The 23,907-nt window shown below is 40.8% G+C and overlaps 1 protein-coding gene across 4 annotated transcripts in view; it reads left to right on the top strand.

Moving 5' to 3' along the window:
* BDNF (brain derived neurotrophic factor) overlaps positions 1-23,907 on the top strand; it is a 58,771-nt gene that overhangs the window by 9,294 nt on the left and 25,570 nt on the right. The window contains exon 1 of one of the 4 annotated variants that reach the window (XM_082682689.1): positions 10,986-11,312. The exons of 2 other annotated variants lie outside the window; for them this stretch is intronic. The gene's annotated coding sequence lies outside the window, so the exon portion shown is untranslated. Of the gene's footprint in view, positions 1-10,985; positions 11,313-11,958; positions 12,441-23,907 lie in introns of those variants that run through there. One more of the 4 variants, XM_082682688.1, reaches the window with a different exon arrangement.

Below are 23,907 nucleotides of genomic sequence, written 5' to 3'. Positions count from 1 at the left end.
TTCTTATCTCTTGATGTCTTCCAGAATTAGCCATTGAGTTTTTCTCTCTGACAGAAGGAAACTGGCATTTCGGGAAAACTTTTAAAATATACTTTTACCATTAGACAATTTGTTAAGTGGAGAAAGAACCAACTGATAATGTGGTTAGGGTATAGTGAGTGACATGTTTCTACTGGCTGACTTTGCTGTAACTCTGAGGTTTATCCTTAGTATCACCCACACTAACCCACTGCCCTAGAAATCCACTACTGTATTGAAAAAGGGAAAAAGTTTTGGGCCACTGGGTGGCTCAGTGGGTTAAGCTTCTGCCTTTGGCTCAGGTCATGATCTCAGGGTCCTGGGATCGAGTCCTTCATCATCTCTGCTGAGCAGAGAGCCTGCTTCCCCTTCTCTCTGCCTGATTCTCTGCCTACTTATGATTTCTCTCTCTGTGTGTCAAATAAATAAATAAAATCTTTAAAAAGAGAGAGAGAGAGAGAAAGTTCAGATTCAGCATTGCCTGGGACACCTTGTGTGACTTCACCAACCTCAATAAACTACAGAGACTTTGTAGTGATACATAGTATCATAGATAGTGATACATAGTATCACTACGATACTATGGGAAACTATATGCAAATTTCATGGGAAGGGATAACATTTATTTTGTACTACTCAGTGCTAAATTCTTTGCTTTGCATTTGAATATACTGTTTAACCCTCAAAGCAACTCCCTGAGACCTGAGATAGATTATATTCTAATGGTACCAATAAGGAGAGTGGTGCTCAGAGAGTTTAAGTGATGTACCCAAAATTACACAGCAAATCTTAAGTGGAAAAGCTAAAATTCAAACCTAAAGTTCTCTGGTTCTAAAGCCCATTATAAAATCATGACTCCCTATGTAGTAGCTACCACCCAGATTGGATTTGCATCTCCCATTTTCAGGTTTGCACATATATTTTGTTAAGAGATCTTTAACCTGCCCTTTGAGATGGCTGGGAATCTCAAAATTGGTAGCCACAAGTGCTAGTCCAGAATTATCATGAATCTCTGCTAACTAATGAAAGACATTCAAACCACTCATTGTCATCTATCTTTTCTGGCACCCCATTTTCACAATCACCAAAAGGAGACAGTGATAATACTTAGAGTTTTGTGGGGATCAAATAAATTAATAATAAAATCAAATGTTACTGAGTTCACTGTGGTGAGCATTTTATACTTCCAGTTAATTGAATCCTCACAACAATCTTTCTAGGCAGAGATTATTATTATTCCCATTTTAAAGATAAGGAAACTGAGGCATCAGTTAATTAATTAACTGTCCTAAATTAGCAGAGCCAATAAGTGATAAAGCTTGACTCAAACTCAGGTCAGTCTCATCCCAAAGCCCTTTCTTTTACTCAGTAAACTAATCTGTAAATCCCTTAGCTGTTTATTACAATTGATGTCGTGTTTGAAACGCTAGCAAGAAAGAGAATTTCCAGAAATAAGTATATCACCACCGAAGAGCAAGATGAGTATCTGCAACTCTTCACCTGCCTGTTTTTCCTTCCACTTACTTTAACAGATGATGTCTAATTCCTTTCTCAACTTGTTCAGGGCAGTTCAAGTTAGCTGATTCTGAGAGTTATTGAGTTACTGAGTAAGGAATGTTATAAGTTGTTTAGATTAGGACTTAGTGTGTTTTGAAGCCATTTCATAAGTTTGCCTTTTCGAACTGTTAGTGGCTGTAGCACGGCAGATGCTGAGATGAGGCACACCCTTTCCAAAAACACAGTGGATGACAAACCTCCAAAGCTAACACATTGTTTACAGATATGGAGAAGAGAAGGATGGACAAGCCCAATCCTGAATGTAATTATAGGGCTTTACAGCCCATGTTAGCAGCTAAAATGTTTATTGGCTTTCCTTGTGCAATTCACTGTTCTTCTTCCAAAGGCTCCACTCCAAACTTGGGATTTCTCTGGAAGTCACATTTCATTTGGGAGGATGCAGAACTTGGTGTCTGGGTCCTTGGGGTCTTTGCACCAACTCAGAATTCAGAACACCAGCTCTAGAAATAAGCTGAGAGGTAGTCCAGGTAAGAGAGTTATACTTGTACATGAGCACCTTCCTGATAAAATGCATCCATCGTCCTCCTGAAAAGCAACTCCGAGAAAGATGTAGCTTTAAATGAGGAACTGGAGGCATACTAGTAAGTCTTAGCATGAGTCAATGGTGTTTGCAGAGCTGCCAAAGTTACGTAAGGAATCAAAGATGGGGAGACATCATCCTGCCTCCCCTCTGATTTATGCAAGAAAGGATGGTCTGAACTCATAATATATTTGTTACATCCTGGAGCTCAGAAACCATTTCCACCAGGAAAGGATGATCTTACAGGACATTTTAATGTATGAAAAAGACCACCAAAATCCTTGTCAGAACTGCATTCTCTAAAAGACAGGAGAGTATGAATTCTTACCTTGGCTCAGGGCTCTAACTTCAGGAGAAAGAGTTACATGAGTTTCAAGTTTAGTTTACCAAGTGATAGACAATTCCTGAAAGGAGTCTGAATGTAGATGGGCAAAAGTATCTTAAAGATGATTTAGTTCACAGGTACCTCTAGTGCATTGAAATCATGTGAATCATTTGTTCTTTCTGCGCTAAGGTCTGAATGTGCTGCCTGTTTAAAGCCCACTGCCCTCATTCTATTGATCAGGCACCTGGGGTACACACTAGTGACGATCTCTCAACCTATTCAACAAACATTTCTAGGAAACTTCTAGTATCCATGAGGGCTAGTGGAGTGACTTACCCAGGTCATATGGCCAGAAAGTGATGAAGTTTAACCTAGGACCTAAACTCCCTTGACTACTCTATGGGCCTTAAAGTCACATCATGTGACAATGGTAGTTTTTCTATTTTCCAATAATAAAAAGATAAAACAATGAATGCCTAAATTTATATATAATTTATATTAATTACTAAAATAGAAACATAATTAACAAGATATTGATAGTATTCCAATAAGACTTTGTTAACTTTAAACTGATGGGGCAAAACTAATTATATTTTAAATTTCTTCAGCACTCCACCATTACTATAGGATTATTGAGATACTAGCTAAAACAAGATGAATTGAAACCTCAAATTTTCATTGATTCCTATATTATTCCCTGAGTTATCAGTTACTTCGTTTGGTTCTCAGTTCTTATCTGAGATTTGAAAACAGTTTTGTTTGGTTTACAGTGACAATTTTTGTAGCTTCCTCCCCACTCCCTCTATGAAAACAAAATGAAACAAAAAATTGATTTTTTCCCCTTAAAATGATCAAAAATTAGAGGGGAATTATAATATTAATTATACTTCTTAAATTCCCTAGTTAGGGAAATGTTTGCTAATTTAAACTTTATATTTTTTAACCCACATCATTTTTCAAAGTAGTACTCTTTTTCTTTTTTTCGAGGCAGGGGTAAGCTCTACACCCAACATTGGGCTTGAACTCACGATGCCAAGATCAAGATATGCAAGCTCCACTAACTAAGCCAGCCAGGCGCCCCTAAGAAATACACTTTAAGGCTGTTTCTTTGTTCTTCATATGACACCCATACACATCATTCCACTTTTGTGATTAATTTCTATTACTAAGTACTGTTCTGAAGTTGTGCATTTGTAAAAACCAATTAATTGATGGGTAAATTAGATATTTATAAATTCTTCCTAAAAATGAAGAATGCAGTTTATATAAATAAATAACAACAATATGCGTTATCAAAAATACAATAACAAAAAGTAATATTAAAAATGTTAATTAGCCAAGAAAATAGTCAAGAATATGTCAAACTTCTATATATTTTTTGAGACAAATTGGCATCATGTAGGTTAGCATGATTCTCTTTTATGGAATTCAACTTATTTTTACTCACTTTAATTAGTTTTTGTGTGCAGATAAAATGGAAGGCAATGGAAATTTGGCTTGCAAAGTAGTTCTAAGATGATCTACATCCACAATCTGGTTGTAATGCCATAAGAATATGTTTATTATGTGAGAATGGTAATTCAAATTAGCATTCAGTATAGACATAAAGCAATGAGCAATGCAAGCTAACTTCAGTTATTTATCCTGGGATCTTTTTCTTTTTTTAAATTAAAAAGGTCAGAATATATAATAGTATTGGCTCATTCTTCCCAAGTACTCCAGGAAAGCATGTCTATGAAATAAAGGATCCTCAGTCCTAAACATTGTACTGCATTTGGGGGAGGCATGAAATTTGGTACTAATGTGTTGGGTCTTCATTTTTCTAATTCGGCATAGAGGCTGTCTCAAGGAAAACTGACTGTGGTCTGAATTTGCATCCCAGAAACATATTTAATTTCTATCATGGAATCAACGTCTGACTTCCAAAATTGGATATCTAACCACATACCCCACTACCTCACACACATCATCCACCTTTCCCAGATCATAACTGCTGTCCAAGCAGAGAAAAATAGTTTTCTTTGAGTGTATATATAGCAATGACTGACCAAAAAAAAATCAATGTAGGGGTCTTAGAATGTGTTTCCCCCATTCATTCCCCATTCTGTCCCATCTCTCTGTCCTCAACATTTATCAAACATTATATTTGTCCTATCCATCTGCATCAACATCACCCTTTCTTAGATGTTGGTGCCCTACATTGATAGAGGTTTCAGAAGTGCCTGCTTAGAACAAATACTCCTAGCCCAGTAGTCTTCTTTTGGTCACAGAGTCCCTTGACAACTTCTCAAAATTATATTATGAAGGGGAAATAAATGTGCTCATCTCCTATTCAGTTTCTTTTTAAAGTGTTGATTTCATTCCATGACTGCCTAATTTCTTCTTGGGACTACTAGATTGAGTTTGTAGTCACCATTGAATACCCTAAACATACCCTAAAGAGACAACCATGAGTAGTGGAAATGGTATTTCTGCTGATCCTATGTTCTTCATCTGGGCTATAAAGAATGAAAAGGCCCAAAATATTTGGTCACACTGGGTTGTGAGGTCATAACAGAGATATAAATGACAAGTGAAATAATCAGTTAAACTTGCTTCTAGATATCATGTAGGTTAACCTGATTCTCTTGTATGGACTTCAGTTTAGTTTTACTCTATTCTAAGTAGGCTTTATATGCAGACAAAAATGAAAATAGGAGAACTCTCTCAAATTAGGAGAGAGTAGAAGCTTAAAAAGTAGTGTAGTGTTTTGTAGTCCTTACCTTCTGAGAGAAGTTACATCGAAATAAACACTTGAGAATATATAAGCACTATCCCACTTTTAACAGATAAAGGTTCCCAACTTAGGATATTATGTGGACTACAGAAAAATCACTTGCTCTTAAACAATTTTATTGAGAAGAAAAGAAATAAAAGCTAAATATCCTGTTTAAGATCTGTTTCTTTTGCAAAGTGCTTCATCTAAAAACTAAGGATAGAAGATCCAGCTTTGACATGAAGGCTCATCTTTTCATGGAACAAACCACTTCTGTCTCTAAGCTGCAAGGGAAGGATTTGTCAATCTGATTGAATCTCCCCTTTAGTTTTTCCCAACAGCTGTGTTCAGATAATTCGTGACTCCTGTGTTTCCTGAGCCCTGGATAATTTCACACACATGTCTAGTATGGGGCTCCACATTTTCAGAAGAATATGGAGATCTTGGAGGAGGTCCAGGGTAGACCAAGGGAAATGATTAATGGATTGGAAGTTGGAGTTTATGAAGAAAGGTTGTGAGATCTGATTTCTTGTTATGAGAAAAGTCCGAGTAGTGACTTAATAACACAAGGAGGTTAGTAAGCAGCTGTTCTTCATCTTCACTAAGGTTGGATGAAATGAAATAAGATACAAATTGCAACAAGAACAAAAATGTGTTGTAAGTGGGAACTTCCAAGCACTAGAATTGCTGGGTCCTTAGAAAGGTCTTCAGAAGAAGAATGCGGAATCTGTTTTACTGGTCTGAAATGATAAGCCTATGAGGGGAGAGAAGGATGAGATAATCTCTTAAGATCCCTTCTGGATCTCTTTTTACCTAAGCACCTAGAAAAATTATTTGCCTGAACAGTGCCTCATTTCCTTCCTACCACTGCTTACATCATGATCCCTTATCCTTTGTCTACCTTCTGTAAAACGCTGCTAACTAAGGGCAGCTAAGGCACTGTTCAATCATGATGGGCCCTAACCAGATTCTAGGTGCCCTTCCAGCTTTGGGAACAAGTTTCTTATTCATTACTACTATCTCTGACCACTGCCAGCATGTTGAAGGTCATCTTCTCATACACCAAACCCATGACAAGGGAAAACAAAACCAAATATAATTTCCAACCTTTAATTCACAAATGACCCAAAGCGTTAAAAGACAATTCTTATGTTCTAAAATTTGAGTATCTAAAGAGCTGAAATATGTTTTATTCATCTGCCTTTAACATAGCCCAAAGAGTGAGGGCGCCTGGTTGACTCTGTTCCTGGAGCATGGGACTCTTAAATCCAGGGTTGCAAGTTCAAGCCCTATGTTAGATGTAGAGATTACTTAAAAAATAGAATCAAAACAAAATGTAGACCAATGTTTGGTAGTAGGTATTCAGCAAGTTTTCATCAACTGATCGAATGTAACCATGACATGAAGGTAGTAAATTGAAGATGAACTGAAGTTGAGAAAATGGAGAGTTTGAGATGTTTCCAATGATGCTGTATGCTAGAGAAATGTAAGGCTCAACCCTAGTTGCCACACGTGTAGCTTTGAGGATTTTATTCCTACCATGGTGAACTTAGTCAAGAGAGCCAGCTGCATGTCCTGCTCAGGTCCTTCATCAGAGACCATTCAAGATAGATACTGTATAGATTCAGAATCATATAAAAAGGGCCAAATTCCTAGTGTGATTTTGTTTTTTATACAGCTTTATGAAGTTCAATGGCTTTTTCTAAATTCTCTTTTTGCACGTTTCTAACTTCTCCATGAAGAATATGAAATTTAATAGTAGAAAATCTCTTACTGCCATCATCAAACAGCCTAAATAGTTAAGTCACAAAAATAAGGTAATCTGTTCTTAAAATTTGTTTCAATGTCCTGAAACCCCCTGGTTTAAACTTGCTAATTCTTCTCATGACTTTCTCCTAATAAAACCAACAACATACCACAGGCAGCTCTCACTGTCAGTTCTAACTTTTGGTCTCAGTCTACTATCACAGCCATTTGACCATGCTTACAGAAACATTACAATGAGTAAACCAATTTATTCTTCACTATTAATTTTTGAATGTTCTCAGGGAAAATCTGGTAACTCTGAGGGTTCCAAGTTGATGACTCTCATATGTTTGGGGGTTAGTCTCAGTTGTTTTATAATGGTTTCGATGCTGTTTCTCTTGATCCAACAAAATATTATTCCCAGGTGGGATCGGTTTTTGACCTTCTTGTTCTATTCTCCTAATCTTGGCCCTTCTAACATTTTCATATTGTAGCTCCTTTCTTTTGTTTGTTTGTTTGTTTGTTTGCCACTAATGGTCATGCCTGCTTACATAATTCTCCTGTAACAGGTGTTGGCCAATTTGGACACAATTGATTATGGCTTAAAAGCTATTTTTTTTAAAGATTTTATTTATTTACTTGACAGAGAGAGAGATCACAAGCAGGCGGGGGTGGGGGGGGAGAGCTCCCTGCCGAGCAGAGAGCCTGATGCGAGGCTCAATCCCAGAACCCTGGGACCATGACCTGAGCCGAAGGCAGAGGCTTAACCCACTGAGCCACCCAGGTACCCTTTAGAAGCTTTTCTTATGGTTCAAGAAAAGCTGACAGAGAAGAAATACACCCCATATTAAAGTACCATTTAATAAACAGGAATATTATTTCTCTTTTAAGATTTTTCTCAGGACAGACCTTATTCAATAATTTGTAGGATTAGAAGTAATGTAGTTCAGGCTGGATTGGGCCTTTGAAATCATGCAGCATGACTATGAAAATACCTTTGACACTACGCTAACCAGGAGAGTTTTCTGTTTATTTATTATTTTCACTATGCTAATTACTAAGATTTTCAACAGTTTTTGAGGTCAATTCATTTGATTCTAGATGACTATTTTTCTTTTTTTTTGCAAGGAGGATTGAAGGCAGAAGTAACTAGGAAACTTAAGTAAACATAATTAAACATAAAATGCCTATAACGATAATAGAATTGACCTCAGCCAATTAAAATTATTAATAGAAAAAAATATGTCAGTGTCAAATCTGAGTCTACTGCCTCTGTTCCCACGTGGGTAATGAGGATTAGCTTATGTTTCCTGAAAGAATAGATGGGAATTCACATTTCTTCCTGACCTTTGTCCTTCTAGAACATTGGGTTAGGATAGAATTAACCCATAACCAAAAATAAATAAATATTTTAACAAATTTAAAATCAATTTTTAAGCCCCCCAAAAGTGAAATAGGGAGCATTTTCTTTTCAAGCAGTCAAGTTTTGCCAACTTTGGGTGATTGAAAAAATGTTCAGATCATGAATTTTGGAACTTTGTTCTTAACATATCAAACATGCAAGAGACTAATCTTTAAGGAGAATCAGAAATGTTTGCTCTGTATTCTCAGCATCACTCTTGATCATAATAGGAAAATAATTTTGTAAAAAGTTTGACCTTTGGCTTTTAGCACTATCTCCATATACGCTACCTGAACTAAACAAAGAGAATTATTCAGAATTCCGTGCAACACACCAGTACAACTTCAGTTTATCATAGCTTCATTGCTTTTGAATGTAAGATGTACTTTTAAGGCAAATAAAGTAATTTAAGTCAGGTCTTTTATTGTTTTGGTAACACTGTAATCACAAATCAGAAAGTTTCAAAATGCTCAGAAATGTCAAGAGGTCTGATTCATCAAAGCGTTTATCTGAATTGGCATTTTGTCTTCTTTTATTTCTAAATATTCCTGCCATTTCTGACTCTGTCTTTTCCTCAGTAAAACTGCACCACACACTGGAAAGTAGAGATAGAAACATTTATTTGTACAACATCAAGGGAGTAAGAATAAGAAGATTGGCCGTAGACACAATCAGAGTCTCGGAAATGAGAACACTTTTTCCTTCTGCAAAAATGCTGATGTGGCAATGTGGATTTAGCAGGTAGAAGATTTGTTGTAACTTCTAACTGAGCAGCACTGAGAATGTGAAGATCTTGACTTTAACTTGGTAGGTATTTTTCCTGAAGAAAGTGAATTATAATTGAGCTTAAAAACTTGGGAAATAACTAATTTTCAAGCAAATTTAAAGTTGGAAAGCATGGGTTTGAAGTTAGCATAAAGTTATTTTAAAAAGTTTAGGTAAGGCTCCTCTAGTACTTTATATAGTACAAGATGTGTGTGTGTGTGTGTGTGTGTGTGTGTGTGTAATTTGTAAATCTAGTCTCTTAAATTGTTTTGCAGTATTAAAAGAAATTGTGTCTGCATTCAGCCTACACCCCTGGGAATCAATGCAGAGGTTCTCTTGGGCGGCCAAGCCCAGCTTCAATGCCCACTGTCCTTTATTGCTTCTGGCTAGCCTGCAGATTTCACATGCATTAAATAGCCCACAATAAACCTCATCATCTGTGCTGTAGGGTAGTTTGTATTGGTCATGTGTCCTGTCACGTTGATAGAGGTGCAAAGCTACATGTCTGACACTCTAAGACTATGCATGTTTTTGAACGATTTGACTACTCAGTGCACCAATTTGCAAAATCCTTCTGATAACACTTCCAAAGAACAGATAGCTTTGTTTATTTTGATGTGGGGAGAAGCAGGGATATTTCTAGCTGGAGTTCCCGAGTTCATTGAAATCTTGTCCCTGGCATTTAGCTGCGCGAATTTGGGCAGAATATTTCATGGCATTGAGCCTCAACGTCTTCATTTATAAAGTAATTGTTTCTGTCACTAGTCTTAAGAAGCTTTGAAACAGCTAATATAAGTGAATACATTTTGTTGACTGTAAACCCTTAGATATAATATTATATACTCAGCTCACCAGCATATTCTTGATAACCACAGGAGGGTCCAAGAAAGGAAACTGTTTATAAATCTTTCCCTTTCCCCAAATTAATGTTGGAATGTTTAGGAAAATTCTTATAGCAATGAGTCTTAGCAATTATTGGGTCAAACCCCTCTGAGATAAGAGAAAAATGCATATACACATATAACTGCCTACCAAATTTGGGGGATTGGATGGGGGGTTCCTCTGACACCCTTAAGAAAGCGTTTCTCAGAGTGTGACCTCATTTTCTGCATCCGAATTGCCTGAGGTGCTTGTTAAAACGTTAATTCCTAGACACGGCCCCACCCTTACTAAATCACAAATTCAGGAGAAGAAATCTGGGGTTTTGCAGGCACACAGATGATTTGTATGCTTGCGGAAGGTCCAAGGACTACAAATTAAGTACTGCCCTCTTGTTCCTTATTCTGTATTTTAAGGTTTTTCCCCGGTAGCGTACGAACCGGTTGAACTAATGGGAAGAAAATTCAGCTTCAACACAGGAACCTAGGTAGACGGTTGACAGTGTCCGTCCAATGGCAAATTGAAAATAGTCCTCTCGACCCTAGCTGTTTAAGTTCTCTCCGAGGGTCTTGGCTACCTGCACTCTACAGACTGCTCTTCGCTGGGTGGGGGAGGGGCGCAAGGGGAGGATTAACTGAGCCAACTGCTTCTCCCCCTCCCCCCTCCTACCACACACACACACACACACACACACACACACACAGGTAAGAACAGAAGTCTCTTTATCTTTGCTGCCCAGGTTCATTATTAAAAGGATTGGTTTATGTGTGTAAGTTTGCAGGGAGGGAAGGGAAAACATCTGCAAAACCATGCAATGCCCTGGAACGGAACTCTTCTAATAAAAGATGTATCATTTTAAATGCGCTGAATTTTGATTCTGGTAATTCGTGCACTAGAGTGTCTATTTCGAGGCAGCGGAGGTATCATATGACACCGCACGTCAAGGCACCGTGGAGCCCTCTCGTGGACTCCCACCCACTTTCCCATTCACCGCGGAGAGGGCTGCTCGCGCTGCCGCTCCCCCTGGCGAGCTAGCATGAAATCTCCCTGCCCCTGCCGAGATCAAATGGAGCTCCTCGCTCAGGGGGTGCGAGTATTACCTCCGCCATGCAATTTCCACTATCAATAATTTAACTTCTTTGCTGCGGAACAGAAGGAGTACATACCGGGCACCAAAGACTCGCACCCCCGACTTCTTTTTTAACGAAAGGGAACGTGAGAAAAAGAAGAAGAAGAAAAAAAATAGAGTCTGGGAGTTTTGGGGCTGAAGTCTTCCCCAGAGCAGCTGCCTTGATGTTTACTTTGACAAGTAGTGACTGAAAAGGTGGGTTCCTTTTCTTTCTTTCTCTTTCCGTTTTTCTCTCTTTGGTCAGCTAGAAAGCGTTTGGCTTTGGTGAGGTCTGTCATTGCCTCGGCTTCCTAGCTGGAGCAAGTAACTTGGTGTAATGTTATCTGGGGGCATTCATTAATAAAAAATGCCGTTATTATCTTGATTGAATTCCTATTAGGCAAACTCTGGAGAGGTCAGTGCACGAACTCTGTTTAAGCCGGCGTGTTTAAGGCAGCGGAGTAAACCAAGAGCCCCCATGCTCCGTGAGATTTCATTGTGTGCTCGCGTTTGCAGCTCCGTCGTGCGGGAAGGTGCGGGAAGGTGTGTCTCGTGGCCCGGTTAACGCACGCCCTCTCCCGCAGAACTTGGGTGCTGGGATGGGGCGGAGGGAGTTGCCAGGGAGGGGAGCAAGACCCCGGGGACGCGGGATTCGCACCAGCTCCTGCCCGCCCCAGCGCGCCCAGCCGGGGTTTCCGCGAAGGGCGCGGATGCGGGGTTCCCCCGGGCGGGGGGTAGGTTGCCCTTCGAGGCGGCGGGTGCGGCGCTTACGTCCTGCCCAGCCACCCCCGGCTGGCGCGGGGCTTGCGGGGCCACGTCGTGGGGTCCCAGGGACGGGCGGAGTGCGATGCGCGGACCCGGGGAGCCCCGGGAGTCCCAGGAGCTGAGCGGGAGCGAGGAAAAGGCGCGGCGTTCCCTTTAAGCGGCCGCCCCGCACGGGTATCGGTGGCGCGGGCGAGCCGGGGGAGGGGGGCGGGGGGCGGCGCGGTTTGACCAATCGAAGCTCAACCGAAGAGCTAAATAATGTCTGACCCGAGCTCGAGGCGCAGGCTGGAGCTCCTGGTCCTCGCCGCCGCCGCGCCCGGGCGCACCCGCCCGCTCGCTGTCCCGCGCCCCCCGTCGCGCCGCGGGCTCCCGGGCGGGGCCGAGGAGCCGGCCCGGCGTGCCCCCCGCCTCCTCTTCGGGAAGCTTTGATGAGACACTTGAACTGCAGTTGCCACCGCTGCTGTGGGGCGGGCGGCCAGCGGCTCCGCGACGGGGATCGGGGCTGGGCGCAGGGGCCAGGAGCGAGATAACGATGTGACTCCTCCGCCGGGGACCCGTGAGCTTTGTGTGGACTCCGAGGTAGGCAAGTAGCAGGCGTTGGGGCTTGGCGCGGGAGCCGCCCGTCCGCAGGGGAAAGTTGGCTGGGAGACCCCGAAGTTGTAGGAAGAGGTTGGAACTCCCTTCCTCCCCTCCAGGAGAAAGGGGACTTGATGTTGCTCTGGCGGAGCTTTCTCCTCGGCATCCCGCGGCCCAGAAGGCAGCCAGGACCCCCCGAGGGAGAGGGACCCCAGGCAGCCCTGAAGTTGGGGGAGAAAACGCCTAGAGGAGAGGCGGAGCTGCGCAGCGGGAGCGGAGTCGGAGCCCCGGGGATCCCCCGAAACCCTCCCCTAGCACAGCCGGGGTCGTGAGAGAGATTTAGGGCGCCAGCTGTCGGGGGCCCTGACTGCGGTGACTGTGTCGGAGCTGGGGTATGAATCTTTTCTATGGGCTGGGCGGTCCCCGCGCAGATTTTAGGGGGTCCCTGGCTCCCTCAGCCCACAACACCGCCCCCCGGGGCTCCAACCGGGCTGCACACCGTCACCTGCGCCTCAGGAGTTGAGACCGACGCGGACTTAACACAGGTCCAGTGCAGTGTATCTCGGAAAACTTGAGACACTTCTGCAGCTCGGACCTGAAAGGGGCTGCAGGACCCTGGGGCTGGCTGCGCCCACACTTCTTCCCATCCCGCGCCTCTCCCTTGGAACACCTACCAGGGAATTACAAGTTTTGACTTTCGGGAGCAGGATGGGCTGTCTTGACTCGGGTGGGTCTCTGGGGATGCAAAGCCGGGAAGAAGGAATGGGTGAGCCGTGCCGGGAAAGCAAGAGCTGAGCGTTGGGGGCTTTACGCCCGACGGGCTGAGAATGGAAATTGCAGTCAGGGGGCACCCCCAGGGGAGAAAAGTCTTGGGGTTGCTAGAATGAACTGAAGTCGTGGTGGAAGGATACTGCGTTTATGTGTTGGGGGTGGAGCGGTTTGGAGGGAGGCAGGGGTTGGGGGGCGAGGAGGAGGGGGCAGGGAGCTTGGTGCTAGGGAAGGTAGAGGGTGCCCTCTGCCGGCGAAGCTACCCAGAGCAGCTGCTGGGGCCCGGGAGGTTGGGGGTGGGGAAGCGGTTAAAGGATGACTTCGGGATCCCTTCGGGAGCTGGTAGGAGGGACTTGTTGAATGATGCTTCTGACACTCGACTCGGATGTAGTTGACCCGTGGCTCCTCTTTGGCTCCAGTGCAAAAAGTTTTCCTCGCCCGGGGGGAGTTATGATGGACTACGATTGGTGGTGTGTTAGGGTTCCCTGGATCTTATTTTTGGATTCTTCAGGTATCTTACACTTACTCCTCAATGTCAGTAGTAGCCAGTGAACATTTTTTGACAGGAATGCAGGAATGTTCTTGGCCAGAAGCAAAGGAAATCATATTTCTGAGTGTTTATTAATTCTAGTATAGTGATTTCTTAAAGCAAACCAGTGTCTAATTGAGGACGTTTTTGTTTTTAAACTGCATATGAAATGTGTTATGCTGTTAAATAAGAGCTTCAGACTGGCTCTACTTCTTGGAAAATACCCCTTCTCTATTTTTATACAAAAATTTATTTGTATATGTGTTTATTATAAGGTCAAAAGACATATTGGTCTTAAAATTATATACTTTTTAAAAAAAATTTATTTATTGAGGTATAATTACAGGTTTATTTTGTCTGAACGTGGGAATCCTCAGTGTTTACCTCCTGCAAAACATTATCATTTTTAAGTTGGAGTTTCTGAGATTATGATGACACGTAGTGCGCCGTGTTGATCACATCCCACATTGCACAGAGAGATTGCCTAGTCTTGGCCCTTGGACCAGCACCCCTTTAAAACACTCACTAACTCCTCTTCCCTTATTCTGCAAACATCTTGTTTAAGATTTTTCTTTTATGAGTTTACCCCTGGACTAGCAGCAGAGGTAAGAGAAAGGAAAGAGACACTTGTTGAAATGTAACCATAACTTCTACTGGAATTTAAAACATGTTGGTCACCATTGCTGGAATTCCAGGGCCATAAAATCGTTGTTTTATTTTTTCTACATTATTTTGCAATATATGATAAATGTTGGTAAATACAGACTGGTAATAAGTATTTTGATAGGAGAATTGTTATGTAGGTAGGGCTATTTTAAGTTATTACAGAACGTATTCTATTTATAAATGATGTAAGCAGAAAGAAATGATTTCCAGATAAACAAGACTTACGTACATGTTTTTGAAGCATTAGAACACTTAGACATCACATTTTTTAAAAAGCGAAATAACAACGTAATTTTTCACATACATTTGGAGCCATTCATAGCCCATTCAGAACTGAATTAGTAACTGGAAATCACGTTTATTTGAAGGTGATATTCAAGGTCATTTAAGGTATAAAGTAGGTCAACATTCAGAATAAAGCATTAAGGAAATCTGTTTTAGGATGTCTTCTCATTAAGTGTAACTTTTACTTTCGAACAAGAGGAACTGAGAAAATGAAGCAAATGGTTCATTTATACTAAGTGAATTAATTGTCTAATGCTCCTAATGGCCAAAGTGGGGTGGGGAGGTGCTGGAATATTGCTGGCTCATTGTGATTTACAAGGGGGGGGGGATCTTGTAAATGCAAATTTATAAAATCTGGAGTAAAGTTCTTTGGTTTCCTGTTTAATAGGGACACCATTAGAATGTAAACTATTCCTTTCTTCCTGGAATCTCACTTTTCTGTAGTCAAAATGCAGATAAGTGATAATCTCATTTCTTTGAAACACAAATAGCTCTAGTTTGTAGCTCAGAACACACTGCATACTGGGCACGCCCACCTGATAATAGCAAAAAGCTCTGTTACATGTTTTTTCATTTGTGTTTAAACTCTCTGTAAATAAATATCCCTTAAACCACCACCACCACCACCACCACCACCACCACCCCCCTTCAAACAGAGCACACAGCTCTGTATTCTACATCCAGGTAGTGAACTTGTGGAATTTAACAGCCAGCAGCTTTGGGTCTCAATCATGGACTTAACTCTTCTACTAAGCTTCAAGAATATTGAAGATGTACACAATAGAAAGGTCACATGCACGCAGTTCATTAACATTTTGAGATCTAGGAAGCGAGTCCCAGAGTGGAGAGAATAATTCTCAGTTTCGTGAATGAAAACAGAGAGCATAGAAATTGTATGAGAGCTAAACTCTGAAGATCTTTTAAAATGAAGGGCACTCCCATTTTGATGTCGATAATAGCGAATTTATTTTAATGGTTGAAACAATTTTCATCTGCCATCTCCCTGTATGGATGATTGCAATTTGTGTGAGGGGGCCAGCTCAGCCAAATGCGAGTGAATATGTCCCTTTAATAGGGTAATTGCTAACTTTTCTCAACTTGTTTTCAAACGATTGTTATGGAGCACTCAGTTTCCACTAATTGCAAAATTGCTGCTTAATTGAAGGACTCTCAGCCGTCTAGAGCCGCCATTCAGCCACTGGCAGGCTCTGTAATCTCAAGCTGTGAATTGCATTTTAAAGAGGAATGGAGGAGAGAATTCAGGGGAATTCTAGGTAAATGCTGGCTGTTTGGTGGAGGAAGAAATCATTTGAACAAGAATCACATTAAGTTGCGTTGTGATACATTGTCTTTATTAGGATGAATAACATACCCAGATGGGCTTCAAAAGTGAATAACCAAACTTATTGGTTACTCTCTGCATCCATTTACTGTGTTTAGTATGGAGTAATGTTAAACAATAAATGATGTTGGCAAATGAAATCCATATGTCATTTGTATATGGGGTTTAACCCTAGGAAACAGAAGAAGGCTTTGGTGTTTTTAAGCTCAGGCATATGTGTCCTCAAAGTCCCCTTAAACTTCCACTGAAGCATAGAATTGTTGAGTCCTAAATAATTTTTCACTTAAACGCATCTCTGGCTTTCCAGAACACTTACAGTAAACCCTTAGAATAAGTGATGGACCCAGTTATTAAATATATGGGATCATTCATGGCAGACATGAAACAATGAAGCTCGCTAATATATTGATTTTGAAAGCTTGGCGGGGGGGTCGGTAAAGGATGGTAAATGTGTGTGTTCCCGAAGTGGAACAGAAAGGTAGAAAGAAACATTCTACTGAAATATTCTCAGTAGAAAGACACGAGAATGTGATCAGATAAGTAGGGAAGCTTTCATTTAAATGCAGATACTCAAATTCAGGTTCAGACTCTGGGACTGGTAGGCTCTTGGGGAAACAAATCTGACCAGATATGCTGGATGCTAAGAAGTGGTTCAGTGTCCTGATGTCTCATTTGCACATGGTCAGGAGCTTGAGGATGGGATCCTTTAAATGAATCGGAAGGGGCGGGTGCAGGACCAGGAAGAGTGACTGAGTTGGAAGCAGAGTAAATTTACAAGCTTCAGTGACAACCATAATATAGCACAAGTTTATTTCCAAAGATCCCAGAGAGTAAAGAACATTATGCAGTTTTCCCCAAAGGTTCACTTGAAAGAACGTTTCATTGGTTGTCATGGTAGTAATGTCCTGATTTTGAAAGCTCACAGAACCTAGTAGCTCTTAAATGTGCTTTCATCTTGATTCCTTTGGTCTGACTGAAGCTTTATGACCACCTTCTGTGTTTTTGACATGCCTCTGCATATTTAGAGGGAGGTGGGCGGGCAAAGGAAGATGCCTTAATTCTAAGACACTATAACTAGGAAATGTAAAATTTTATGATAAGAAATCACTTAACTTCAAACGGGCTTATTAAAATAAAGCTAGAAGACAGCCCGTCATTTAATTACAACTAGCGTGTGTAAAATTAAGATTTATACAATGGAAATTCAAAAAAAGAAAATAAAGCGGCATTTTCAAGAAATTTAAGGAAGTCATCAAAAGTTGAAGTAATAGTGCCACCTAGAGAACAAAATCACCAGCTTTACCAAGCCAAATGGCTCATTTGCCATATGAACCCTTTCTCTTCAGGCAATAGTTAGATTAAAGGCTAGTCACTAGGATTTGCTTGCTACCCTTCTGATTTGGTGAGTGTGGGGGCCGGTGGGGCGTGAAGGTTTACTATGCATTTGGGATTGTAGATGAGATTTTAAAACTGCAGATCCACAGCTCAATGCATACACGAAGTCATTTTTGCATGTTAGTATAGTAGCCAAATGTAGATTAGCCTGCAAGGAATAAAAGCTGGCCTTTTTTTAAAAAAATATTTATTATTTTTATTTATGTATATTGAAGCATTGAGTACAAAGGTTCTGACTTTATTCACTTGCTACAGGCAGTTCACTGCTCTTTCTGAGATACAATAACACCAAATAAATTGAGTAGAGAGCCCTTAAGAAGTCTTTGATCTGAGATCCAATTTTAACTTTAATGATTTGAGGAGGATTAAGAATAAAATAAAGGGTCATATATGTAGCATGGCTTTAAACACCAAAAAAGTAAGAGGGGAAAAATAGACAAGGAGAAGGAAATTATAAGGGCTGCCTCAGCCTTAGCATAGATAAAGATAGACAAATGAGCCAGCACCAAAAGATAGTAGGGGAGCCAAGGCACCAATAATTACAAATTAGCTTAAAATTCTTTGATGACCACCATCTGTGTTTAATTCATTTTTGCATGCTCCCACAGTAGCATCCAAAACAGTGCTGGTAGCAAAAGAGACACTTGGACAAATACTGTTGAATGAACAAATAGATTGATTAATAGTTGCTTCAGAGTCTATTGTCTAGCAATGTAGACAATGAAGAAACTTCATAATTGCAGAAAAGTGTTTTGCTGGCAGAGAAGCAGAAGCTGGAAGAACTTGAGTGTAGTGCTACTTTGTTTCTGGTACTGGTGCTTGATGTCCTGTAGTTGGCTTAGTTCTGAAATTTCTTATGCACAGTTTTATTCTTTTATAAAATCAATCATGTTTGGAACATAGGAAATGTTAGTGTCGATTTATGCAGTAGCAGCTCTACACTTCCTGGTTGATGTTCATTTCATCGTTTTCAAAGTTTTGGATGTCAGCTGCTGTGCTTCAGGGAGTGGAAGAGTGTGTATATGTGTCTTAAAAGTATATGTTAAGGGCGCCTGGGTGGCTCAGTGGGTTAAGCCGCTGCCTTCGGCTCAGGTCATGATCTCAGGGTCCTGAGATCGAGTCCCGCATCAGGCTCTCTGCTCAGCAGGAGCTTGCTTCCCTTCCTCTCTCTGCCTGCCTCTCTGCCTACTGTGATCTCTCTCTGTCAAATAAATAAATAAAATCTTTAAAAAAAAAAAAAAAAGTATATGTTAAGTTAGTGCCCGTTTTTTCTGGTAAGCAGATAACCAAAGAAAGTCATTATATTGTCTGTATTTTGTGTCATGCATAGGTGCGGAAAACTTTCGGGGAAGGGGGAACAAGAGAGAAGGAAGGAGGAAACGCATTGAGTGTAATTTTTGCCACATGAGATGGAGTCTAGTCAGCCTTGGTTTGCCAGCTGCTAGCATCAGCATTTGCTGCATTTTCTGATGTTCCTTCTGCCTTCCTGTGTTTCTGAAAACTGAAACTATGCCCAAATCGAAACAAGTTTCTCTATCTTCTCACATGTTTGTTTATTTCTTGAGTTATGGGAAGTGTTTTTTTTTTTTTTTTTAAAGATTTTATTTATTTATTTGACAGAGAGAAATCACAAGTAGACTGAGAGGCAGGCAGAGAGAGAGAGAGAAGGAAGCAGGCTCCCTGCTGAGCAGAAAGCCCGACGTGGGACTCGATCCCAGGACCCTGAGATCATGACCTGAGCCGAAGGCAGCGGCTTAACCCACTGAGCCACCCAGGCGCCCCATGGGAAGTGTTTTTAAAACAGATAAATTTCTTTTACATCATAAAGAATCTGAAGGTCAAGCAGTTCGCTTCACGCCGCTGGAAGGGATGCTGGGCAGAGTCCCAGGCCTCGTTCCGAGACCAAACTGTCAAAGGTGCTGTCTGTTCTGCAACACTGGGAAAGTACATCTAGCATTAACATGTTGGCTGATAGTGTATCTAAAGCGCAGATGATATGTTTATCGTATTGAAACGTAAAGCCAGGAGACAGTCTGTTGAATCATAGAATCTGGATCATTTACACTTACTTAGATGTAAAATAGGATGATTCGGTTAAAATCAATTGTATAAATACAGGATAGAATAGGGAGTTGGGAAAAGGTTTGGGGAGATGACTTACCAGACTACACAAAGGAATCCTAGGTGTTTTAAATAATCACAGGTTCACTGTGAGCGGGAGGTGTTACTACAGGCAGTGCACATAGCTACTGAAAATTTTGGTCTGCACTAGTAGAAGCATAACCCTCAAATGGGGAAGCTGATAATTCTCCTCCACTTTTTAGATAGACTATATATAGGATACTATCTTCAAGGAACTGAAATTGCTTTCATCTGCTGAGATCTTGGTGACACAGAGGCACAGGGCATTTGAAATCATGTGAGGCATGTGAGGGCATGTGAGGAATGGTTGAGGGAATTCGGTAGGGGTGGCTGGGGACAGAAAAGCTTAGGCTGGACTGGCAAATGGGTTGGAGTTTGGGGGTTTTGTTTTGGTGGTTTTTTTGTTTTGTTTGGGGGGGGGGGTTGGTCTCTCTTAGCAACTCCCATCACATGATTCTAGCTACCTGGAATGCTGGCTTAAGAATTCTGAAGCTGTCCAGGCTCAAAGAAAAAGAATGTTCTGACTGCTAATGGACGCCATGGCAGAGGGATTAGTCGCAGCTTGTGTGATCATGTTTTTGACATCCTTATTTACAGGACAGTCTTCACATGTGGAGGAGGGAGTAGGTTCATTTTGTGTCCCCCAGAGAGCAAATCTAGGACCAGACATACAAATGTAGGGAACCATACGTAGTGTCTAGAGATATTTTAAGTTCCATTTAATTTCAGCAAATATTGAATGCTTACTGCATACAAAGCACTTCATTGGGGGGTGATTTATAATCTAACAAAAAGAGGCTTTTTTTAGGATATGGCCCATTCCTGCTGTAGATGTTTAAGCAGAGGTTGCAAACCATACAGAAAGGGTGCATGCTAATGTGGGAGGCTGGAGCTAGGTATATGGGATTTGAAGTACCTTTGTCCTCCTAAGTTTTTCATACACGTTGATCATATCCTGAAGTGTCCTCCCTATTTTTAGTTAACATATAATTCCAATAATGATAATCACATATCTTTGGTGGTTTTTTAAGATTTTTTTTTAAATTTATTTACTTGACAGAGATCACAAGTAGGCAGAGACAGGCAGAGAGAGAGGAGGAAACAGGCTCCCTCCTGAGCAGAGAGCCCGATGTGGGGCTCGATCTCAGGACCCTGAATCATGACCTGAGCCGAAAGCAGAGGCTTTAACCCACTGAGCCACCCAGGCACCCCATACCTTTGTTTTTTAATCCTCTACTTTTGCAGCTTCCTGAATTGAGTATCAGGAAATGCTTTCTGTTTGTTGTTTGTTTGTTTGTTTGTTTGTTTTTGAAAAGTGCTGCACTTTTATTTTTCCCATACTTTCATCAGGATTCTCAAAAGTAGTTCTTTTTTCCTTTGGATTAAACTAACCAGAATGTTTCTAAAAAGAGGCCTGATCAGATTCAGATGCCCAAATGGCTTAAGAAATTAACTTTCGACATTAGATTTTCTAGAGAGTTCAGGGGCTGAACTGAAAAAACCTTCTCAATGTTCACCTTCCCCTTCTGGGAACCATGAGATCTTCAGATAAGACAGTTCTACAGTTTCTCTTTTTAAATATAAAGTCAAAGAAATGGACCCCTTTCCCAACCCATCAAGTTTCAACGTAAATTTCTTTTTTATAACTTACTTTGCTCTTGGGTAGAATGGTTGGAGATTAATCCACATGGGTGTGTCATTAAAATGCACATTGGGAGTGTGGGGTGTACAGCCCACTCCAGTACTCATGAATATTTATTCTTTATGATTGATCTCTCAGACTGCTTTCAAGTATTCATATTGTCAGCTTATCAGTTTACTATTTACATCCCATTTAGGACATCACATATTTTGTGTTGCTACATGTATCTTTTCTCCTGTTTCAAAGCTTTTCTTTTAAAATAGTAAGAGTGTTATACACAGGGGATGATATGTTACTCATGAATTCACCAAGCATAAATTGAGTGCCTAGGGGGTGCCAGGCACTAGGCTACATGGGGGTTTCTTTTCCCTGTATGGATCCATTCATCTTTCGGTGCTACCTGTTAGGGAACTCCATTGATTTTCCCATATAAGGCTTCCATTACCTCTTCATATACTCACTTCAAAAGAGGTCTGGTCTTTAGAAGGAAAAAAATCTGTTGAGCAAATTCTCAACTTCCTGTCCATACTATATTTTCAGCGATGGGCTGTGACATTTTAAAATAACTTATTTCTCTTTTAAGAGTTGATCCTTCTTATCCCTTGATTTTCAGGTGTCATTTCATATTCAGATAACCAAAAATATGCTTGTTAGACGTTGCCTTAAACATTTTGCTTCTAGAAGATATTTCCTGAGGAGCTCTTTGTGCTAGATGCTGGAAAAAGCACAGCAGAACTTCTGAACCAAAGATGCTGGTTCATTTCCACTGACTTGATGATGGATTTTTTCCCTTACATACGAGGACATGCTTGGGCCTCTTTGTATTCAGGAATGTGTCTTTCATTTGACAGTGTTTATAAATGCTGTATGTATATAAATTTAAATTGTGAGAATGCTTCCATTTCCTGGAAGCTGGTTTCATGATTATGCTGAGTAAGGAAAAGATGGAAAAGTCATTTTAGTGAATACTATCTTGCCTTTAAAGATTAGTCAGTAACATGTTTAAGTTCAGTAATGCATGTCTTTAGAGTTTACTAAAAACCGCTTTTTAATCCGTAGGACCTCCATTCATGGTGAAGTCAGGAGATATTTTTGCTCAAATGTGTGGTAGAAGTAAGAGTCCGTATGTGGTGTTCATGGGTCATGTAAATATGCCAGTGTAACCACGAGCAGTTTGGCACCGTCAACTCCGAAAGGAATATTTAACCTCTTGATACATAACAAGGAAGCAAATTTTCATGTAGTTCTGTGAATTTCAGAAAAATCAGGAAGTGGATTAGGAAGGGGTAATAGGTCCCACTTTCCTTCTCCTATACCAGACTTACAGCCATGCTCCCAACTTCCGTTTCACTCCTGAGCAGGGCAGCTAAGAGTGAATAGTGCCAGAGAACACTCGATGCTTTGCGTTTTGAGACAAACGCAGAGAGATAGACCCATGTGCACTAACCTCAAAACTAGTGGTATAAATATAAATAAGTGAATTGTAGGACTCCCCCACCGCTAACAAAATCATATATGGAACTTGAGTATGTAAAACAAAAATAAGCAGGGCTGTTCTAGTTGAAGTAGAGGCGGGAGCATCAGGGTCCTGCCCCTTTGACCTTGATCAGTTTTGTCCCTTGCAAGAGGCACCTTGACTCTGCTGGACACATCTATGAAACCCAGATGGAAAACTGTTTCTCTAGGTAAAAGTCATCACACAGAAATCCCAAAGTCCTAAATCTTCCTTCCTTTTTTTTTTTTTTGTGAAAAAGACTGTCCTCCTGCCCATTCCTTGGCCAGTCCTCTTGCGTTGAGGTTGTGTTCTTCTGCTTGTTCAGGGTAGTCACAAGTGGAACTTGATAAAGGAAATGCTCCTACATGAAATGTTTCCCATGCATGAGTTTTTAGAAATAATCGTAGGTGGGTAACGGTTGAGAAGCAATGAGGGATGACCTTAATGTAAAGATTTTGTTAATCATTAAAATGGATCATCATTAATAAAATATATTTTAAATTGCTTTTCCTAAAATATCAGTATATTTTCCTGGTTTTCACAATCCCGAGAACAACTTTCTTAGAAGTTTCTTATTCCAGAGCCTCTGATTGTTCTTCAGGGTCACTCTCATGTAAAAATCTCAGGGAACTCTCACCATCGCTATTCCAAGCATTATTAAAGGATGTGAAAACTCACCTTAATGCAGTAAGCATTGGTACTAGAACAAAAATTTGGTTGGTTTGTCATCACTAACATTCCTACATGATTTTCTTGGCTGACATCATACGTAGACAAGGCTGCACACTTCAATAGGCATTTTGTCCAAAATCTTGATTCATATTTTAAAAATGAGTTCTCAAGTTTCATTCCATTTGATCCTCTGAAAAAGATTGAGCAGACATGATTCCCACATAATAGATGGGGAAACAGAAGTTCAGAGTCCTGAAATAACTTGATCCAAGACGCACAACTCTAGAACCCGAGCAAGGATTGCAACTCAGTGACTTCTACCTTAGCCCTCATGCCATCGCTGACTGTTGCCAACCATAATGTACAGTATTCACATAAGAAACCATATTTTTTATGGTTTCATATTTCAAACCCTTGGTACATTAATGTGAATCTGGCACAGGTATAGGCTGATACTGTTAACCCCTCTATAGAGCAGAGATTGGCGACCTTCTGTGTGCCAAGGAGGAAAATAATGATGGGAAGATAACAAAA

This window comes from Mustela nivalis (assembly GCF_964662115.1).
Source record: "Mustela nivalis genome assembly, chromosome: 9".
NCBI classification, from domain to species: Eukaryota; Metazoa; Chordata; class Mammalia; order Carnivora; family Mustelidae; genus Mustela; species Mustela nivalis.
Note: the sequence above shows the minus strand (reverse complement) of the source record. Positions and strands in the feature narration are given on the sequence as shown.